The 17,005-nt window shown below is 39.9% G+C and overlaps 1 protein-coding gene and 1 non-coding gene across 2 annotated transcripts in view; one reads left to right on the top strand and one right to left on the bottom strand.

Moving 5' to 3' along the window:
• Window positions 1-17,005, bottom strand: part of LOC108087160 (serine-rich adhesin for platelets) — a 47,333-nt gene that overhangs the window by 27,607 nt on the left and 2,721 nt on the right.
• Trnas-gcu lies at window positions 5,051-5,132 on the top strand. The gene has a single exon. It is a non-coding gene; the product is annotated as a tRNA-Ser (tRNA).

A 17,005-nucleotide genomic window follows, 5' to 3' on the forward strand; every position in this document is an offset into this window, starting at 1 on the left:
CTGCCGATCCGATCCGAGTCTGGTCTGGTTGGGTCGGTTCGGGTAATGTAATTGGAAGGCTACGGCCGGACTGGGAGCACATGGTTCACCCGGAGGCAACCGGGCAGACAAATAGACACCAGACAGGCAGGCAGTAAGTCAAACCTTAATAGCATAAAGTGAGCTTATATAATTTCCGCACGCCATTTTCACTCGCACTAAAATGCCACTGGCGGAAACTGGAATGAGGAATGGCTCCATGAAACTAATAAAATAGTGCTTCTATGAAAAATTGAAATTTTGTGATATTTAAGTATATATTCAATCATTAAATCATATCTTCATGTTCCTAAATGATAAAATGACTAAATGTTCCTACATCGACGACTTTTAGGCCATTAGATGGCCCTATTTTTCAAAGTGTTGGTAAATATTTAATGTGTGATGGGGTGGGCTTAGGTGTGTGCGTGTGCCATCAAATGATCGACCTAGTTAAGACCTCGTCTTGCCTCGTTTTCGCCTGATGTCTGCACTTGGCGCATGCAACGGCAAAAAGTCACTCAGAAATAAAGAAAAGTGTGAAAAAGGAAAGTGCAAAACTTGCATGCCAAAAACGTCGCCATCGACAAAAACAGAAAAAGCAAACCCGAAACAAAAACAAGTGAAATCAGAGTGTGGGTGGAGTCTGAAAATCAGAAAAGGCAGGGAAATGGAAGCCCATGTGCGTGCCTGCATTTCTGGCTGCCTTATAAATAAACGCGACATTGCTGGAATTTTGTTTGTGCGCCAACTTCAACCGGAAATGCCATTTTCGCTGACTGCTCAACTTTTTGTTGGTTCAATAACGCCTGGGGGAGTGAAACAGGGACTTTCTATACGTATACGTAATATTTACGTGTAGCATACGCGTGCGTTGAGTGGATTGAAGGTGCTCATAAATCGCCAACTTTCGCCTGAATCGACGGCGCATACTTTAAATAGTTTACCATAAAAGTGCGCGGCGATGATTAAAAACGCAACTTGTATGAGTTTGAAAAGTTTTCCACCAAAGTCCGCGATTCTCACCCAATTTAAGTAAACTTTTCGCGCTCAATTCTTTTTCCCCTTTTTGTGTTCTTTGCTTCTACATGACTTGATATTTGACCCAATTTACCAAATATTTTAGATTCTGTAACAATGCATTTTACCCAATAAGGAACTTTAAACTATCATCCACACTTTTAAAAGTTTTAATTCACGAAATCGTTTTTGTGACCCTTTTGACAGAAAGTGCCCGAGCTTTTGCCTTTTGCAGGCAACGTAAATTCCCTTTTCGCTTTTTTTCAGAACTTCCATTTCATGTCACACCTGCATTCATTTCATTGCACGCGGCAAATTTGCTTTCACCTGAATGAAAAAAGGTGGCCAGCTGGCAAAAGGACGCAATAGCTACAAAATGTCCTTTTCAGCCTGTGGATGTGGATTGGTGTGTGTGTGTGTGTGGGTGTGTTTTAGCCAGCTTGGGTGACACTCTGTGTGGGCCATTTACGCTGTGCGTAATTGACTTTGCATGACGTCGAGCTAAGCTTTAGTTATGCCAGCTAATTGTCAAGGAGACAGAGTGCGATAATTACATTTCTTTTGGTACATTAAAATGATGTAATGTCGTCGAGAGCAAGTACCCGGAAAGGGATCGAGATGTAGTGGGTCTTAGCGATTGCAGTTCGTGCCTCGGGCTGGATAATTATTTTGTGATTTGCTTACTTAATTACACAAGTAAGCCACTCTGCCAAGAGCAACATCCAACAACCGACGTGCAACAACAACATTAACAACATAAGCGGCGGCAACAACATCTCGGTTTTCACTCATTTACTTAATTGAGTTGTCGTTGCTATTGTGGTGCTCCATTTTGTTGCGTTTGGGCTTGTTTCTTTTGTGGCCAAGTTGGCGGACCAGGCCAAAACGGCTGACGCCGGTCCACGGCAGAAGTGGGCGTGGCCGGGGCGTTGCGGTTGACTGCTGTTGCTGTTGTTGTTGCCGTTGCTTGTGGCATAATTTACGGTTGTAATTGTCGCACATCGTGGCTTTGCCGTGGCTTTTGTTTTTGTTTCCATGCCTCCACCACCGCCTCATTCTCATCCTCATCCTCGCTCTTCTCTTCGGCGGCTTTTTGTTCGAGTCTCCACTGTACGGGTGACACATGTTGAGAGTCACGCGCTTCACTTGACGCAAATTGCTTGCGGCAACCACTTAATCAGCAACATTTTGTTGCACTCCTTTCGACCAAGACAAGAGAACCTGGCCCAGGACAATTCCACACCGGCACAACAGCAGTGAACGTGGCGTATACGTAATGTTGGCAGAAGGGTTTCCAAAGTGCTGTTGTTTCACTTGCCTACTTGAATTTTGGCACGGATTTTGGGTAGGTACTTTGGGCCTAATTGCGATCGATAGGAGAAGTCATTAGGTTGCTAGTGTGAATTATATACTTGAGAGCTCCTTCCGTATGCGTGTACTAAAACCTATTTAAGAAACTTTAAGCTCATCTATAATTTATATATTTGTATCAGCAGAAAACAAAAAGTAAGGGAGTAAATGGATCACGTTGGAATGCATTTCAACTTCTAACAGTTATATCTTTTTCAGAAGGAAATGCCAAAAGCCCGATGAATCAAATTTTACGTTTTGTTTATATCTCAAAATTATTCAACAAAACAAACGAAACATGAAACTCGAATTATTTCACTGATAACAATACAGTAAATTGGAAAGGATTCTAAAATATTTTATTTATATATATATAAATATATATTTATTTTCTTAAAAATAACCCGTTTAAACGCTTTGAAATGCACAGTGCATATAGATGTTATTACCATTTCCGGCTGCTGGCCAACATTGCATTTGTAGGACGCTCACATATTTATGCGTTTTATTCATGGATTTTTTTTGCCTGGCAAATAATTTAAGTTAGTGTAAAAAGCTTTTGATTTAGAGTCAACGGTGGTGCAATAAAACGCTCGCATCCAGTACGAAATATTTTGTAATAAAAATGTGTTTATTTCGGCCAGCTACAAAAAGAGGCAACAAACAATGGACGAAACATAAAATTGCTTCCTAGACTCGGGCGCCGCATGTCCGACCGAAAAGTGCGACAAACATTAATAAAAAGTTTGTGGCCCAAATAAAGAAAAAATCGAAACGAAAATGATTTTACTTTTTCTGCTGCTTCCTATAAACTTTTATAGAGTCATGGAGCGAAATATTGGTTTACTTTTTACGAAGTAATAAATACATATACTTCTTACTTATTCCCCGGAAAAACTATGCGGAAAGAGTGCGAGCTGAAGAAACTCTAGTTAATTGGAAAAGTTTTTAAGCTTGGAATTGATTTTGCATGCATCATTGACAAAATTCCTCATTAATTCCGAGCTGCCAGAAAATGCATTTGCCCAAAATGCTTTTAGCCAATTAGTTAAGCAATTTGTATGCTGCGTACTGCACTTCTTAAGCAGACTGCTTGACAAATGTTGCTGGCTGCGTTGTTCATTAATTTCGACATTTAAATGAATGTGCGCAAAAATGACAAACTGTCGTTGTGCTTATCTCAGAGCAACCGACCCGAAAACAACAGTCCGCCGCCCACTTTCCTTCGGCCCGTCAGTCGAAGGTCGCCGGCATTCCTTGTCACTTGTCGCACAGCCGCTTGAAAACGCTGGCACACTTTTTTAATTGTTGACTTTTTTTGTTTTATTCACCAACCCACCGATTCACCGACCGCTGTCCACTTTCGACGCATTGAGGCTGGCTGGGCCAGGCCCATAAAAAAAGAGCCGAAACAAACCGAAAATTAATTTAATTGCTTATTTTTTTGTTGCAAACCGGCGCGTTCTGCTGCTTTAAGCACTTTTACCCATTAAATGGAAGCGCAGACTGCATGACTTAAGGGAGGGGGTGGGGTTGGGTTGAAGAAGGGCCGCTGCCACTGAGACGCGTGTAATTAAAATGCATTTTCAACTTTTGTTTTGTTTTGCGCTTTTCAGCATCTCTCCTCGATGTTCAAGAGCTTCTTTCCGAGAAAGGACTGCTGGCAGGTGGCGGTGAAGAGCGGGCGAGGAAATTGGGGAAAGGGCGTAGTTTAGCAACTGTTGTTCCCATTTTGTTTATTTTTCTGTTTACGCCAGAAGTGCCTTTTAGAGGGAAAATATAAATTTATCCACATGAGAACCAAATTAAAATATTCCATAAAATGTTGAAAACTTTTCTAGGGCCTGCAGTGGAAGCCTATGAACTATAAGGGGAGTTATTAAAGCAGACTTCATATTTTAAAGGTACAAATATTAAATTGAAATGTTTACACTTTATACAATAACAAAAATGCTTTTTCATAGTTATTCTCCCCATTAAATCCCATAAAAACTGGGCAGAGTAATCTGAAACTTTGTTTTCTTTAATCAGTAAATGCTTGACTGTAATCCGCCCCGCTTTCGCTTTATTCACACTCCTTTGCAAATTTCATACTCGCTTCAAGTGTACATAATTTGCATTTCGCCCAGAAAAAATAAACAATAATTAAATGCATACACAAAAACAAATTAAAATAAAAACCCACAAGGGGAGGAGCAGCTGCAGCAGCAGGGAATACAGCACTCACAAATTTGCAAATAAATTAGACAAGCGAGTGGCAGTGAAATTTCGAATGTAAAACGATGCATGGCAATGCGTGTGGGCGTCGCCCCAAAACCCTTGCCCCAAAACATCCGCAACACATCCACAAGAATATAAAACTAAATCTACCCAAAAAACTGTCGGTTGTTCATTTTCATTTTGGCAGTTTTCTGTATTTAGTTATCCAATGAATTTTCAGAGAAAAAATGGTTCTGTATTTGCTTGAGTTGCAATAACAGATGCATAGACCAATTTGCAAAATAATATTTTGAGGGATTTGCTATTTGTGTATTTATTTATTATCTTGTGTTCTTAAACGTTTATGGCTTCGAGTTACTGGTGACTTTTGTGAGTTCTGCAATGTGTATTATTTACATTTTTAGTAGCCATGCAATTGTAAACCAATCGGAAATAATCACGTGACGAGGTGGCCGAGAGGTTAAGGCGTTGGACTGCTAATCCAATGTGCTCTGCACGCGTGGGTTCGAATCCCATCCTCGTCGGTTCTACTTTTTCTGTTTATTTATTTTCCCCCTCTCACATTTTGCCAATTACGTGGGCCTACAAATTATACACATTCACAATATTTTCACATTTGTTTACTAAATTAATGATTCATTATTCGGTTGGAGGGTGCTGAGTTTATAAATTAAATTAAATTTTCTGATCTTTGGTCACAGTTTGACCCCTCGGGCTGTCATGAAATGCAAAATAAATTGTCGCTCAATTTATGTGAAACGCTTATTAAGTAATCTGAACCGCGGAAAATATAATTAAACAGGTGCGCAGTTTCATTGATTATTTTGGGTCTTATCACCAAATTAGTTTAATAGATAGTAGCAAATTTTAAGGGCTTAAATTTTTGATAAAATTGTTTAATCGTTAGGAAATCATTGAAAATAGTTATTTTATAACGCCAGGGTGGGTTGTTCATATTTTTAACGAATTAACTACTGGTTCCCAGAATTTCCATTGGCTTTATGCCCGTCCCTGCCTTTTGAAGATAGCTGCTTTTTTTATTACCCCCTATTGGGTTAAGTTATTAATGCACTTAACGCTGCCTTTTTGCATAAATTTAATATTCGACGCATTATTAATTGACTGACGCCGGAAAATGGGAAAAGCAAACAGCTGTGGCCGCTGGCCTAGTAAATTATGATTAAAATCACCCACACATTGACATGCACCCACACCAGTGCACATACCCATGCACGTATGTGCAATTAATGTTGATGGTGTGCGGTTAGGAGAGGTTTAACGCAGCTCAGCCGCAACCTTAATGCAGATGAGAGGGTTTTCCGCGTGGAAGTTAATTTACATGGTCGACTATGAAATACGAATCCGTTCCGGACCATTCTCAATGGGAATTCTTTGCTCTTTTGTGTGGATTTCTAAGAAAAAGTTTTTATTTAAGTTTAAGTATACACTTGTTCCAGTTCCCCTTTAATAAACATCGCTCCGAGAAGCAGTTGAATATTCAGTTGTTAATATGGAATTTTAAACAAATTGTGAAATTTGTAAACATATGATTGTTTTAAATGTATATCAACTCGTTTAGTTTTATCTTTCTGCAACTCCATGCTCTAAAGAATTCGTTAAGATTATCAAGTTTGGTTTATTTTATGGAATTTTCTGTATGTCAAAGCCTTATGTGTCTTCCGACACATAACAAAAAGGTTGGCTTTGCCAACTATCATAGATCATGGCAAAATGCTGCCAATTTCAAAATCTTTCAATCTTTCAATTTAGAATGACAAAGCGGGTAAATATTGCATGTCAGAACCTTTTGCTACCCGCACCACCCAAAATCCATGCGGCTCTTCAACCATTTCGGCAATCAAAATCCTTCTATAGCTGGCCTGAATTCGGGGCACAAACTCAAAAAAAAAAAAAAAAAAAAATGCTTAGAACAAAAGCCCCCTTTACTATCACCTCCACCCCTCTTCTACTTTATGCGTTTCGCATTTTCCGCTTGTTTTGGCTCAAAGTGGGCCCACAACAACTGGCTAAATATTTCACAGTGAAATATGTTAATTATCGAAAAGTTGCTGTTGAGGCAGACCAATTTGGATCAATCTGGGAAACAATCTCGTTCTCTCTATCCAACTACGAAATCAAAGCAAGCAGACAATGTCATAAAACTATTTCAACAGCCGTAATAATAAGAACAACAAAGTGAAAGACAACAAAACAGCTAAAATGTACGACATTTAGCGTACAAGAAGCAAGCAAAGGCTAAAATTACAATTGATGGGGTTTGCCCCAGCTAGAATGGAGTGTGTATGGGTACACAGTGAAAAAACACTTTTCAATAAGCCTCGTACTTTTTCAAAATATTATTACATTAATTTTGCATATAAGGAAATAATCATTTTAGTTTTATATTTTTTTAAACCTTTTAAGAATTTACAAAATAAATTTATTTTCTATGTTAAAAGTATAAAGAAAGCATTAATTTTTTTTTAATGTTTTGGGAATAGTGAACGAAAGAGTGGAGACCACAGAAACAACAAGCAATTTTCATATTTTTGGCGCAGCGAAAACGCAGGAAACGGGAAGCAGAGTGCAGAGATAGAGGTAGAGATAGAGACAGAAGCAGAAATAGAGACTGAGAAAGAGAAGGGGAAGGGGAAGGGGAAGGAGAAGGATCCAGCGATAGAGAACAAAGGACCAGAAGCCATTGCCCATGGCGGAAGAAAGTGGCAGAATGGTTAGCAACTGGGAGTTGGGGACTCGAACAAATGGAAATGGAAAAAGCGAACTCTTGTCGCCCGGCAACATTATTCGACCATTTTTATATACGCTTTTTGCCCTGGAGGCTTTTCGTTTATATGCACCGATGAACCCTGACCTTATACATATATCATTCAGACAGCCTTGTCCTTGTGTTATTCTTTGCCTTTAAAATGGTTGTCTTAATTACGTAAAATTAATATTTATTTATGGTATACATTTTTATTATTCCTTGAGAATCAGAGAAAATAATAATTTCCCATAAATTCTCATCTCAACAAATTTACCCATAACTTCTTAATATTTAACAAAAATTTGTTTATTACTTTTGGGCTGCAAAAAAACATGTAACAAATTGGAAAGAGTATTAAAATTTTCTGTTGGCTATAAAAGCTTTTGATCCTGTTTGTTTTTCATTCGTTTTCCAGCTGTCAAACATTTAGAATACTTATTCTCACATTATTTTTGTTTCTATATTTTTAAAACAAGAAACGGCGCTACAGAATAACAGCCAAGAGCAGCTGCGAGCTTTATGTCGTCCCATTGACATTATAATCAAAAATCATATGACGTTTTTCGTTGGTGTACCATATAAGCGAAAACAGCCAAAGTTCTTGAGGCGAAATAGAAGGAGGACAGCACAAAGGCACTGGCGTGGCCAAGTCGACAGCCATCAATGTAGGTCAGTCCGAAAATAAATTGAAGAAACGAATTTAAGTAAATAGAATCGCAAAAACAACCGAAAGTACGTGGTTAAGTGAAATGATGGACGAAAAGTATACCGAATATTAGTAAAAATTAAGATTAACTGAGGTTTCTATAAAAGATTTCAAGTGTTGCTTTTAAAAAATACTTACAAAGGTTAGAACTTCAAAAAGGTTTCGAGAACAAGCTCAAAATATTTAAAACAGAACATTAAACATTGATTTTATTTTATGAGATTTATTAGTTTAATAAATACCAAATTTTATCCCAAAAAAAAACTAGTTCAAAAGGTGTTGATTAGGTTTCTTTGATAAATATTTAATTATCACCTCAGTTTAGGCTACCCTCTCAAATTTGCGAGGTATGAAAAGCCGCTGTCATCGGCGACTGACGCTGGCTGGCCAAGAAAAGCTCATTGACGTTGTCGCTGTCATCGTCGTCGCCTCTGGTTTTTGAGGAAAAATTGCAGGCACTCGTTCACGAGCAAAGTTAGGGCCTCGAGGAAAGGGTCGGAGTAAAAGTTTTATTGCCAGGGCGTGTATACGCCGGTGGGTGTGACTGGCAGTGCAGCAAATGGATTAAGAGGCGCCGCTTCAGGGAAAAGTGGGAGTGGCAGCAGGAGCAGCAGTAGCAGCTGAATCACAAGAAGCTGCAACTAAGACGACAAATGCGTAAGTCTTGAATCGCTTCTCCTTTTGGGCACAATCCTTTGGCGGAAGAGCTTACTCGAGGGCCGAAAATGGAGAGTGGCAAGCGGCAAGAAGTGCAGCTCTATAAACAAGTGTTGATAGCAGATTTCAAGCACGCCTCAAGCCAAAAGCAAATCAACTGCTGAAAAGCAGCTTGCTTAAATGGGATTACACCAAATTCTGTGGTTTCGTTCCCATCCTGGCAGTTGGATGCTGGAAAAGCTGCATTGAACACTTTTCAATGATTTGTCGTGCAACTTTCTTGGCTTGATTGCCATTTGTTGGCCAGCGAATTTGGGGCAATGACAACCAAACAAATTGGCAAGTGCTCGCGCGACAACGCGGCGTATGCGTTATTTTATCAGTTGGCGGACAGGCAGCTACTATTCGCTGATCAAACAAAGTCGGGCTTTGGTTTGTTTCATTTCGACTTAATTAATTTTACAAAAGCCACAGGCAACGAAAAAGAGGGAGCCGGGAAGGGAGTTTGGAAAACCAAACATGGATCATATAATTAATCAAAGCAGTGTGTTGATAGTTGCGGTTGTGTTGGGTTAGCGTTAGCTGCGGTAATTACGCTCCACAGGATTATACATGCAGCATTAATCTGAGAGCTTTCCCGATGTCTGGGTTTACTCCCCCATTCTCTCCCTTAAATCCCCCTCTCCATCGAATTTTGCCTCGCTAATTGATAAGGTTCGCTTTGATTTAAGCTGAAGCACAACCAGCTTTTTTAATGAGGCCACTTTTTTACTTCAGTGGTTGTCTCATTTGAAATTGTTTGCGTTGTAAATTTGTAATTCTTTGTGGTCGGGAATTGTAGATAGCTTTGAATAACGAAGGGGAAAAAATTAAAGCTATGTTCAATAAAATTTACCATACATTCTTATTAGTCTGCAAAACAACAACGATTATGTAATATGTTTAAGTAATATTAAGTTTTTAAAGGTAATTAACTCAGACAATGTTTGAGTTGATGGAAAAAAACTATTAAAGGACAGTAGTCGGAAAAGTCAATATCGATAATATTACATTTTAAACTAGAAACATGCTAATTTTTATCCAGAGCACTTAAACTACCAATAGTTATCCATTTCCTTTTTTAATTTTACATTCCCCGTCAACACACGCTAATAGTTGATGTTTTTGGCCAAAAATACAACCGCCTCTCAATTTATCACGGACAACATAGCAGCCACGCCCATCGGCACCGCCTCTAGGCAACTCCTTCCACCCCGAAAAACCCCTTCCGCCTTTTCCCCTCGCTTTTCCCTCTGCAACTCACGCAAACTTCCGGCTCAAAAGTGACGGCCTCCCAGCGGCAAAAAACAAATGCAATTTTGGTGCAGCCGCCACTGGAACAACAAACACGCCACTGCCATCGGACATTTGGGGCAGACTTTGTGGGCACTTAATCAGCACTAAACAGGACCACGCCCACGGGAGAACAGTCCCGGGAAATTGGGTCTGGGTTGAGCTTCTAATGGCGTGCGCGCCACAGGAGCTACAAAAAAAAAAGAGAGAACGACATCCTTGACCTTATTACTACACTTTTTTGGGGGCTATGCTACCCTGTACATTGTTATGCACAGCACTTTGAGGCAGGTGAGTACATTCTACGAGAGGAAAGAGCAGGCGGTGTGGGAGCTATGTTGAAATGTCATTAACGCCAGCAGCGAGATTTCGCAGGTGAGTTGCCAACAGACGTGTTGTCGGTGAGGCGTGGGGTGGTACTCTACACTGAGCGAAAGTAACTATAATTTAAAATATACAAAAATATATTTGTATTATACTACATAGCATTAATTATTATATAAATTATTTTACACGACTTTCTTCTCTTTGGTTTTCATAAATATTTACTTTACAACTTAAACCTCTACCGATGAACATAAGAAACATTTTGGGCATTATGTTTCTTGTTATTAAAGTTGCTTAAACTTTTTTTCGCTAGTAGCTGGTTGCAGCAGCGTCGAGCGTGTTGATTTAGTGGCATATTTCGCCAGAAATGAGGCACAAGGCACAGGCGGTGGCAGACAGCAGGAGGCAGCGGCTGAGGCAGCTGAAGCGACAACTAAACGTCGCCTAAATGTGCGCCAGTTGGCTGCATTGCCAGCCTTGACCGATATTCGAGCGCTAAACACAAACACAAAGGCATTAAACATACACAAACAGACGAGAACACACACACACACACTGGCCAACAAACACACCCGCAGCGATGACGAAAAAGTGGCATAAAAATAAAAGAAAATGTGAAATTTGGTAGCTGGTTTTCAAATTTTGGATACCCTATATCCGTACAAATCGATAATAAAAGGAAATAAAGAAGGTCAAGCCTCTAAGCAATGAAATACTATTTAGTTATGAAAATATGGGGCGAATAAGTAGCCCTATTCAATAAGGTTTCAATTCGTAGTTATTATTATCTTTTAATTTAGCTGAGAATATTTGTGAACAAGGGTTAAATCGATTTATTATTTCATTTCCAATGCAAGCTGATTGATTGCTAAATCTGCCACATATTGCCCACTTTTTGCCATGTAATGGGAGTATTAAAATATTAAGCTGTAAGTGCAGCAGGTCCTTTGCACTCTTGCATTGAAATAAAATCTCACATTGAAATGTGCTCATAATATCCTCCAGCAGGATGTACAGATGCCAGGGCTGCCTCGCCAAGTCTCACTTCTCTGAGGCGGCACTTCACCGAAAATCTCTCACGGAAAATTCTCCATCACACATACATATTTAATGCACTTACACACTCACACACACATCCATGGCCCACTCACACACTGAGCTATAAAGCGTTTTAACAAATGGCATCAAATTGATTTTGCCACGCTAAGCATTTTAGGATTTTCAGCGACAGAGCGGCTTGCACTTTTCCCCCCATTTTCCTAAAAAACCGCAAGGCAATGCCAAAAGTCTGCAGCTGCTTGATTGTGTGTGTATAGAGCGTGTTGTTGTGTGCGAGTTTTGCATATTTGCTACACTGCTCAAAATAAAAAGAGAAAAGTGGCAGGGGCAGTGAGCCCAGAAAAAGTTTTTCCCCCTTTTGAATGGTTTGCCCTTTTTTGCATTATTTTATTTATACTTTTTACGCCGACCTGACAGCCCACAAATATAACCCATATAGCCCAATACATATATACATGTTTATACAACTATGTATATATTGCATATGTCTATGTATATATATTTATTTGTGTGCAGGTTGGGCTGGCACACATATTCGCATCTTTTTTTGATGAGCCTGCACGGCAAAGTGGCTGTATTTTTACCCAGATTTAAAATGATTGCATATGAAGGGGAATTCAAAGGGCAGGGACGGCGCGAGGAGGTGACAACCCTGGCCGGGGATAGGAGGGCTTTTTCCCCAACCAATGTTGCACTTTTCGGCGCCACCGCCTTTACCTGATCCACTGACGCAGCCATTACCATGCCACTATGCCACCATCCTGTGTCGCTTTCGAAAATAGTTCTGCAAACTTTGCAGTCTCCGCTTTTTCGGTGTTAAGCCTCGAATATGTTGGCTTCGCCGGATGGAATGTAAATAAACAATTTGCGGTCGCAGTGACGAGGGGCAAAAACTATGACATAAATGAACTGGCGAGGCATTTTCTCAATCAGCCTGTAAAAAGTTTATGAGTGAGTTTACATTTGAGCTGGCTTGACAATGTACGAGACAACGATAAATAAAAATTCCCAGAAATCAATTTCAAAGATCTTATAGGTAAAAGTACCCTAACAAAGCTAGATAGTGATAGTTTAGTAATCGCGATTAAAAGAAGAGAACCAAGAATGTTTTTTCAAGTTATATCCCTCTTAATTATTCCTTACTTTTATTTTTTTTTTGACTAAAAGGAGACTGCGAAAATATACGCGATATCAATTGATTTTCGCAGCCGTCGTGGAATGCAAATCCATTGAAAATATTGAACAAAGTCCTTAAAAACTCTGATAGCAACGTTTCCTTTTTATAACAACCCTTTGATATGCATTTTCTTCAATATCCTCTCAGTTGCCATCACATTCCAAATTCCATTTCTGCGGACTTCTGTAATTCCCTTCTGGCTGTGGAAACCCATTTAAGGAATCCACAATAAATACTTCTAAACGGCTTGGTTGAGAAGCAAAGCGATTTCTCTTCCACCAACGCGACCTCAACCCCTAGCATTACTTAATAATGCGCATAAAAATGCATTCCCAGCATCATCTGCTCCACCAGGTCCAGTATTACACTAAAGAAAAAGGAGTTAAATCTAACATTGCAGGGGAAAGTTTACCGTTTATAATCAACAAATTTTGAAATGGAATCTCATTTGTTTAGACTAGTTAAGGTAATTTACATTGATTAAAAAATTAAATTGAATTAAGTTATAATTTTAGTCCAGTGCACATACCAAGACAAGGCGCTGACAAATGTGTGTAACCAAGGGAAGGACATGCGGGGCGGCTTCATCCCAGCTCCTTGAACTTTATGGCCAGGATAAAAGCAACAAAAGACAGGGGCCCACAAAAGCATGTCGATGGCTGACTGCACATCCCTTCCAGCTTTCATCCGAATACATCCAGACAAACAAACACCCGCAAACGCAAACACACCTCCGTGCAAACAACTCATCCGAGCGACTTGCATTCTCCTTTGCCGCTTGACTGACAACGGACAGCGGGAAAATGCATTAAGACGTACTTTCGTTTCGTAGCCGAATATTTGAAATACTCTTTTTTAATCCTTATTAAAGAAAGTTATCAATTAAAAAATATCTTACATTTTAGTGTCAATGTAATAATGAATATCATTCGAAATATAATAGGACTACTTTTCACTGAATGTAAAAGAAACACGATATTGTTACAAGAGATAACTAACAAAGATCATCAGTTTCCTGCCTTTCCATCAGTAAACTGTTTTAATATTCGAAATACCCTTTTCCAGGGTCATAAAAGTGAAGGAACGCCTCAAGCTCAACAAGGAATTTATGTGTGTCTATGTACGTGGGTAACATTGCGGATTTCATTAAGCTCACAAGCAGCGCAGGTGAGGCTGGGAAGGCTGGGAAGGCGGGAAAAGCGGTGGAAAGCGGAAAACTCAGGTGGGAGCTGGTGGAGCAGCTACTCAAGTCGACAGCGACTCCCAGCGGCACCTCAACGAGCTAACAAAGTGCAAAGGCTGGCAGGTGAAAGATCCTCCAGAGAACTGGGGAAATGCAGCTCTCGAGTGTGTTTGTTTTTATGCTTCTTTTGTTTGTTTGGGTGGGATGGAGTGGGGGTGTGGGTAGGCGAATGCAATGCATGCAAAGTGCTTTTTTTCCACTGCAATATTTAAGAAAAATATTTCTACAAGTTACATTTGTCTAGGCGGTATGTGGGTCAGCTAGTTCGCATCCCATTCCTCAGCCCAATATATGTGCTCAGAAATATAATTTATTTGAAGAGCAGAGGGAGCAAAAAGCTAAGAGAAGGAGGCGGGGGAGAAGAAGGAGCAATGTCTAAAAAACGTTGGCGTTGGCCAAACAAAATTCACTTTAAGCAAATCAAATTAAAATCAATTAAAATTAACAAGCAAGCAGCCGGCAAAACCGAAAGCTCCCCAAACACAACACCCAACCACCCACACCAGTTTTCCCCACTCACTTACCGACCACCGCCCATTGCTATACCCAACAAAAAAAGAAAAACCCATACAACTTTTCACTGAAATATACTGATTAGATTGAAAACCGTAACTTTTTATAATTTAATAATATGCATATTACTCATTTTATATGTCATGCTTCTGTTTTTATTATCATATAAGAAACCCAATCATTTTTTCAGTGCACACCTCCGCAGCAAAGCAAAATACCAAGCGCATGAATCATGCATTTTTTCGCTTTCTGCCAGGGCGCTCTTCTTTCTCACCTCTTGTTTCTGCATTTGTTGCCTCAGCGGTTAAGGTGCGGCAATAAGTAAATTGAGTCGCCCGCACGCCCCACTGAAAATTCGTTGATAAGCGCAGACTTTTAGGCAGCCCCACCACTCAAACAACGACGACAACATATAAAAAAAAAACACAACCAACGAAAACTTTGGCGAGTAAATGACACGGCGAAAACCGAGAAAGTGTGGGGGGGATGGAAAACAGTGGAGAAGTTAAAAGCGACCGGTACATTATGTGCGAGTCCAGGTGAGCTGCTCGATTGTTTGCAAATATTTACACCACCTTATCGGCACGTACAAATGTTCGCACATATGAGCAAAAGTCAATTTACTGCACTGGAAAAATCGATTTAAAGACTTAAGACTGTTTTCAAAACAAGAAAACCGAATAATTTGTATTGCACTTCCCTTTAAAGCTTAATTACTTCTGTTTTGAATCGGACCCAACCCATAACAGCTGTTTATATATGCTGACTAATTCTTAGTTAGTGTAGGAGGTAGTGTTTTATGGGTTTTTTAAATTGAAAGAAACTTTGTCATTTGAGGAAAATTTATCATCCCAGTGTTTTCTGGAACTTTTTGAAATGCTTCAAACTGAAGAAGTACGAAAGACTCTTTTTTTCTCAGTGTCTCTGCTGGTGATCAACTGTAGGCTTTTTGTGTGCGCAGAGAATGAAAAGAGCAGAGCGTTTTTGAGCTGAGTTGAGTCACCGCGGCGCTTTTAACGGGCCCACTCACCTGGCGCGGCCCACTCACACTTTAAAATTGAAGGTGTTGATCAGAGCTGCGCCAACTGATAGTTTAATAGGTGGATAGATAATATAAAATGAGAGATTAATTAGAAAAGTGCTGCGCAGTGGCGCCACCAAGCGACGCAGCTGAGCCGTAACCGAGTTGTCTAGCCAAAATAACTAGAAAGAAATTAAGTGCCGCTCGACACACTCAATTTTGCCCCTTTTCCCCACTTTCACCGTCTTTCCTCCATCCCCACGCACACTTTGGGCAAACAATAGGAAGGCGGCCAGAAGAAAATTGTGTTAGAAACAATTCAAGTTTTTCATTTTGTGTGCGGTGCACATCTTGGGTTGTTTTCTCAATTTTATTGGCACAAGGTTAGAAAAAAGCAAAAAGAAGAAGACCCAGACAGAGGCGGAGGCAGAAGATGAGGCACAAATGGCAAAGTTTATTATGCCATGGCTTGTTGTGGTGCAGTATGTGGCCCGAACCGAAGACCCAAAGTGCAATGAAACGAATACAAATGCAAATACGGTAGAAATTCTGTGACACAAAGTGCATGGTCGAAATGAATTTGGTGAAAAATTCAACTTGAATGAAACAGTTGGTTGCAGGTAACATGAATCTTTTATGCAATTTTAATTGAAACTGAGGCACAATTTTGCCCACATTTTGGTAAACTTTGATAAGATAAAAACGACTTTGACCTTTTACAAAATATCCGATTTTATGTTTGTCTGCATAAACACAATTACAATTGTACGATTACACTTGAAAATTTCTCAAATAACTTTATTTGGAACATATTTTTATGAAATGACTTTCTTAATTTAAGACATGATTCTCTTTGATAGATATCGTAGATTAGATATCTTCGATCAATGATGAAAGGCGACTTGTGTTTTTTGTGCAGTTGCCAACCTCTAGAGATTTCTATGGCGCTCAATTTGGCAGAATAAATAAATGGGGTTGTTGATCAAATTCATGGCCAATATTTATGGTGCGAAAAACATTTAGCCTAAGATTCTCAGAGAGCCACAGTAAATATAAATTGAGGGATGTTTTAATCAGGGATGTTCTTACTCAGCTTGTTGTGGCACAATAATTTAAAGTTAGGGTAGTTCCAAGTTAAAAGAAATTTCACGCTGGCTTGAAAACTGAAAGGAGCTGAAAATCTCGACGAACACGTGCACAAAGCTTCGGACTGAAAGAGCGCGACAGTGCGAGAGGGGGAAAGAGAGAGCGAAACGCGCTCAGCTGAGCACATGACGCTTTTAAAGCGCGACTTGAGGCGTGGGCGACTTTGACAGCTGCTGCTCACGTCATAGTTGGCTCACACACACACACACACACTGATGGATGGATGGATGGATGCTAGACTGTGTTGGAGTCTTTGCCTCGCTCACCATACAATTTTTTGTGTGGTCCGCCTCTTTGTGTGGGTGGCGCTTACAAGGCTGTTTGCTGCACATTCACAAAGGCCCAAAAGCGAGGCGGCCAAAGCAGAACGCGAACGCAGCTGTTGCTTTTGTTTGGCAACCCAACAAAATGTTTTTTAGAAAACCGCTGCCACTGCCACAATATCCGCA

The sequence above is a fragment of the Drosophila ficusphila genome, unplaced genomic scaffold (assembly GCF_018152265.1).
Source record: "Drosophila ficusphila isolate 14025-0441.05 unplaced genomic scaffold, ASM1815226v1 contig_791, whole genome shotgun sequence".
Lineage (NCBI taxonomy): Eukaryota > Metazoa > Arthropoda > Insecta > Diptera > Drosophilidae > Drosophila > Drosophila ficusphila.